We start from the raw sequence: 6583 nt of genomic DNA, 5'->3' as shown, positions 1-6583 counted from the left end.
GAAGACAATACCTGTAAAAAGATGCCCTGTGACCCATATTTCTATTTTTACACAATACTTTCTTTCCTGATTTTACGAAGATCACTTCACATTACAGTCTGGGAGTTAAATATCAACAGGATTTGAATTGCTTCCTTGCTGTTTACATTATTCTGGAATGTGATGTTTTTGGAACACCCTATTTCATATTAAACTGCCATAAAACGTAGCAGTGTCTGATGCACTTTGTAAAATAGATCTGCTTTGTAGCATTCCCAGATCTTAAACTGGGTAGTTGGTAAAATTCTGTATGACACATTTTAAAAAAACCTTTTACTGCAACAGTACTCCCATAAGGTTGTATTTGAGATGTTTATGTAGGAAACATCCGTTGTAAATGCTGATGAGGAACTTTTCATGAATATGTAGGTGGCACAGTGGCTAGCACTGCTGCCTCAGTACCAGGGACCCAGGTTCGATTCCACCCTCAGGTGACTGTCTGTGTGGAGTTTGCACATTCTCCCAGTGTCTGAGGGGGTTTCTGCTGGTTCTCTCTCGCAGGGTAGGGTAGGTACATGAGCCAAAGTGTACGGGCCAGGTGGGTTAGCCGTGAGAAATCCAGGATTATGGAATGGGTCTGGATGAGATACTGATTGTCCTGATTCCATCCCACAGGCATTCTGTTGATTTTTAAAAATCAGGACCCAATATGTGATCTTAAAATAAGGGCAGGAATACATTTGCAAGTCCTGATCAGAATATTCCCTGTCCTCCAAACCCACTTCATTAAGTGGGCATGCCAGTATTGGACCGGGGTGTACAAAATTAAAAATCACACAACACCAGGTTATAGTCCAACAGGTTTATTTAGAAGCACTAGCTTTCGGAGCGACACTCTTTCATCAGATAGCTGTCCTGATGAAGCAGCAACACTCCGAAAGCTAGTGCTTCCAAATAAACCTGTTGGACCATAACCTGGTGTTGTGTGATTTTTAATTTTGCTCACTTTATTAAAGGACAGCACCTGATTTATCTGATCAAGGAGGGGGGTCATGGCCTACTGGTACTATTCCAGAGACTCAGCTAATGTTCTGGGGATCTGGGTTCAAATCCAGTCATGGTAGACTTTTAATTCAATAAAGAATCCGGGATGAAGGGTCTTGCAATGACTATGAAGCCATTGCCGATTATCAAGGAAAAATAAATCACTGAGCTCCCCAATGTCCCGAAGGGACTCTGCCATCCTTACCTGGCCTGGCTTACATGTGACTCCAGTGACACTTAATTGGGCAATAAATACTGGCCAGGAATACCCACATCCCAGGAACAAATGTTATAAGAAATAGAGCTGTACCATGCTGGCAGGAGCTGGGAGATTAGCCCAACTGGGCACAAATGGCAATCGTCCACCAAAATGTGGGCAGTATCTCTTACCTCTTAACACACTCGCCACATAATTAAAGGGGGCAATGGGATCTGGGAGGACTGCGATTCTGAACATGTTATCCCTTTACCTTTCCACTTTATTCCTACGATTTTGTATTTTTCTGGTTTATTCCTAAAAATCTGTTCTTAAGGATCTGAACCGCGGACATTTGTACCTAAAATGGAACTGTACGTGGCAACTTGTAAACTTTTCACTGTACTCATGTGAGTACATGTGACAAGGAAGCTAATTCTAATTCTAATCCTGTTGTTTGAGGCAGTGTTGAGAGTAGATCGGTCTACAATAGGGTGAAGCTGAAAGAATGAACAACACTCAAGTGATTCTGCTCATGACTCATTGCCAGATGCCGACTGAGTAGGTTTATTGAGAATGTTGGTTTCTGACGGGCTTCATGGACACATTTGTGCAATACGCCACACACCTAGCTCTTCTGTTTTCCTTTTCTCTGCTGCTCTTTCTCAATTTGTCTCTTCCTGTTTGTGTTCCTACACCAGCAAGGTGAGACCTTTGTTTTGTAATTCACACCACAACAGGGAGTTAACACAGTAACCAAGGAACCAGATCTCCCCACCAGGTTGCCATGGCAACCCCTGCCACCAATTTAATTTTCAAATCCTCCTGGACCTGATTCTGCCGATCGGGCCTGCAATAATCCAAAGGCTGTTTCCCCACCAATTCCCAGCTATATCCACACAGTTAAAAAGTTAGTGTTGTGGGCTCAGGGTAGCAGGTTTGACCTGATTAGAAGGCGGGAGATAGTTGCTTTTAGAATTAAGTTGTGCTTTCCCTGACAATACACAAGGGCTTTGTGCTTGCCATGAATGTAGCAGCAAATTCACAGCTTCCCCAGCCTCTGGGTGAAGAAATCTCTCCTTCCCTCAATCTGAAATGACCTGCCCACTATCCTGACGCCTTGTTCTGGTCACCCCACAGTCTGGGGAAACATCATTCCTGCCCACAGTCTGTCTGAATTCCCCACCTGTCAATTTAACCCCAACCGACTAAACTCCAGAGAGTAACAGGCCCAATCAACTCAATCTCTCCTTGCCCAATCAGGCTGGTGAATCTTCACTGCACCGTCTCAATATCAACTCTGTCTCTCTTTAGGTCATGTTAAAAATCACACAACCCCAGATTATTGTTCAACAGGTTTATTTGGAAGTACTAGCTTGCGGAACGCTGCCCCTTCATCATGGAGCCATGGAGCAGGATTATAAGACAAAGAATTTATAGCAAAAGATCACAGTGTCTGTAATTGCTGTAAACTCTGTGTCTTAACCATCCTGCTCCACAGCTACCTGATGAAGGAGTAATGCTCTGAAAGCTAGTGCTTCCAAATAAATCTGTTGGATATAACCTAGTTTTGTGTGAATGGTAACTTTGTCCACCCCAGTACAACATCGGCTCCTCCTCCTTGAGGCTTCCTAATGGAGAGAAACCGAAACTATGCACAATGTGGCCCAACCGAGACTCCCGATAGTTATAGACAGATTTAACTCCACAGTCCAAATTTGTGCAGATAAGCTGAATACCCCAGGGATGTGTAGGTTAGCTGGATAAGCCATGCTGGTTAGGTCATATTGTCCAGGGATGTGTAGGTTACCTGGATAAGCCATGCTGGAGAGGCCATAGTGTTAAGGATTGTGCAGGTTAAGGGGATAGGTCATGCTGGAAAGGCCATAGTGTCCAGGGATACGCAGGTTAGAGGGATTAGCTATGGGAAATGTAAAGTCATTGGGTGGGGTGAGAGGGTGTGGGTAGGATGCTCTTCAATGGGTCAGTGTGGACTCGATGGGTTGAATGGCTTGCTGTAGGGATTCTGTGATGACTTGCTCCTGTGCTGAACAGCCTCTTTCACTGAAGCTCATCCATTACAGAGGGCAATGCAAACCCAGTCTTTGAGTCCGTTTGAGGGAGAGATCAATAGATTTCTGATATGGCATACAGGGCTATGAGAATGGGGATAGGTTAAAAAGCATTGCAGGGTTCAATCAGCCACCATTGCATTGAATGGTGGGGCAGGCTCAATGGGCTGAATGGCCTGTTCCTCTGTTCCCACTATACTATTTGCCTACTTTACAGTTTGCTTTCAGTGACTGGTGTACAAGGACACCAGGTTTCCCTTACACATCAAGGGTTCTCAATCTCTAACCATTCTGCTTTTCCACTGATGAGGACAATGTTACACGTTACCCACATTATACTGTATTCACTCTGTACACACCTACTCCCTGAATATCACTCAGAAACCTCTTTAGCTCCTCCTCCTCCTCACCACTCACTCTGACCTAGTTCTCCAGTGATGGGATTTTGAGCTGTTCAGAGAGTACAGAATCATAGAATCCCTACAGTGTGGGAGCAGGCCGTTCGACCCATCGAGTCCACACTGACCCTCTGAAGAGTATCCCACCCTATGACCAATCACCTAGCCTGCACAGCCTGGACATTATGGGTAATTTAGCCTGGCCAATCTACCCTAACCCACACATCCCTGAACAGTATGGACAACTTATCATGGCCAATCCACCCTAACCTGCGATCCCTGAACAGTATGGACAATTTAGCCTGGCCTATCCACCCTAACCTGTACGTCCCTGAATATTATGGGCAATTTAGCATGGACAATCCACTCTAACCTGCATATCTCTGAACAGTATGGACAATTTAGCCTGGCCAATCCACCTGCACAGCCCTGAACAGTAAGGACAATCTACTCTAACCTGCACATCCCTGGGGGGGCATTAGTATGGGGCAACTTAGCACAGCCAATCCTCCCTAACCTACACATCTTTGGAAACTGGAGCATCCAAAGGAAACCCACAGGGAGAATGTGCAATCTCCACACGGACTGTCACTTGAGGCTGGAATCGAACCTGAGTCCCTGGTGCTGTGAGGGAGCAGTGTTAACCACTGGGCCAGCATACAGGCTCTTCAGCCCATCCAGTCTGTACTATACTGGTCCCACTTTCCCACACTAGGTCCTGAAACAGCAGCAGAGCTTTGAGTGGGGCGTCAATTCCAGAGATTCACAAAATGACAGAAACATCTGTCCTGCTACCAGGCTCAGTCCTGATGTTGGAGGGTGAACAGGAAAGGGATGGAGATAATCTCAGGCCTGGTATTGAACAGCCTCAGGGAGAATGGGAACCAGTCTGCTGTACCTAATCAGTACCATCGCGGACAATGTGGTAACCAGAAAAGGGGGGACACCAATATAACTTCATCTTGTAACAACAAAGTCTTGAATTCTTGCAATATGTGTTTCAGCATCTATAAACATCTGCACGTTAAATGGGATAGAGTTCATAACCAGGAGCAAAGGCCAGGGGAGTCCATCAATTCCTCCATTAAACAGCCTCGATATGTTAGCTGGGAATTGTCCCCACAGCTATTCTCAGGCTGATATTGGTGCCCAGGATACAGACTGCCAGGTTTCCCTGGAGCTTGAGTGACACTCCACTTGGTGATCCTGTCAAAGTGTTAACCATTGCAGCTGAGCAGAGGTAGAGTGAGGCTATCATCTCCTCCATTAAAATTAACCTTTACAATTCTCCCCCCCCCCCACCCCCCCCCCGCACCACCCCACCCTGCCACCCCCAAATCCCCAATTCTCTCTCTAGACTAGACAGGAATGTTCCCTACCAGTCAGGGAACAGTCAGGGACATTCGGCCTCGGACCTTCGGGTGACCATCCTCCAAGATGGACTTCGGGACAGGCAGCAGAGGAAAGTGGCCGAGCAGAGGCTGATAGCTAAGTTCAGTACCCATAGGGAGGGCCTCAACCGGGACCTTCGGATCATGTCACACTATAGGTGACCACCATTGCACTATATACTCTCTCATACATATACATTCTTAGATATTCACACACTCACTCATACACACAATGTCTCTCAGACACACGCACATAGACCCCCCACACTCATACCTACACACACCCTCTCACAGACTTATACCCCATCACACACACACACACACACACACACACACACACACACACACACACACACACTTTCCCAAGCTTTCACATACACAAACACTCTCTCATGTGCACTCACGCTCACAGGCACACACTCATATGCAACATTCTCTCTCTGTCTCTCTCATGCGCGCACACACATATATGAGTCTATGGGATGGATTTGCATTTGCAGAATTATGTTTGCAAATACATTCTAATTTGCCCAAAAAGTGCACAATCTGCAGGCAGCCAATGCAGGCAGTCAACCCATGTAATATTTTATAAATTTCTGCTTCGGAAATAGAACCAGTCTGACTGAAGATTGGGATACAGATATACTCCAACCTCACACCTTTAATGTATTGTCTGGGCTGAGATGTCACCATCTATTTTATAAAACCTTAAGTTATCTCGAGAATGTGACTTAAAAGAAGTTCTGGGATTTACATATTAAGGAACCGAAACCTGCAACCCGTTCTAAAAAATGAAAGACAATCTAGGTTTGTTCAATATATCATCCCAGTTACATGACACTGTGATCTTTAGCTATAAATTCTGTGTCTTATGATCCTGCTCCCCAGCTACCTGATGAAGGAGCAGCGCTCTGAAAGCTAGTGCCTCTAAATAAACCTGGTGGACTATAACTGGCGTTGTGTGATTTTTAACTGTTTCCCAGTGGGCACTGTGGGACACAGCAGGGTGAGTCAGGTGATGGCACAGGAGGGGCAGCTTGCCAGGGTGACTTTACCCCTTCCTCACAACCATGGCTTCCACAGCAGCCCCTCCACACACACACTCTGACAAGCTGTAACCCTTGTACCCCAACAGATTCCCCTCTCCCCGATAATGTTCATCCCTCGTGTATCGGACAATGGACTCTTCCCGCATTCCCCTCAGACAACTGTCAATTACCCACCCCACACTCCCAGCAACACTCATCCCCTCTGCCTCCGATAGACTCATAGAGATGCACAGCACGGAAACATCCTTCTGTTCAACTCGTCTTAACGTAATCTAGTCCCAATTGCCAGCACTAGGCTCATATTCCTCCAAACCCTTTCCATTCATATACCCATCCAGGTGCCTTTTAAGTGCTGTAATTGTACCAGCCTCCTTCCTCTGGCAGCTCATTCCATACACGTACCACCCTCTGTGTGAAAAAGTTACCCCTTAGATCCCTTTTAAACCTTTCCCCC

The sequence above is a fragment of the Hemiscyllium ocellatum genome, chromosome 20, assembly GCF_020745735.1.
Source record: "Hemiscyllium ocellatum isolate sHemOce1 chromosome 20, sHemOce1.pat.X.cur, whole genome shotgun sequence".
Lineage (NCBI taxonomy): Eukaryota > Metazoa > Chordata > Chondrichthyes > Orectolobiformes > Hemiscylliidae > Hemiscyllium > Hemiscyllium ocellatum.
This window is presented reverse-complemented; position numbering follows the sequence as displayed.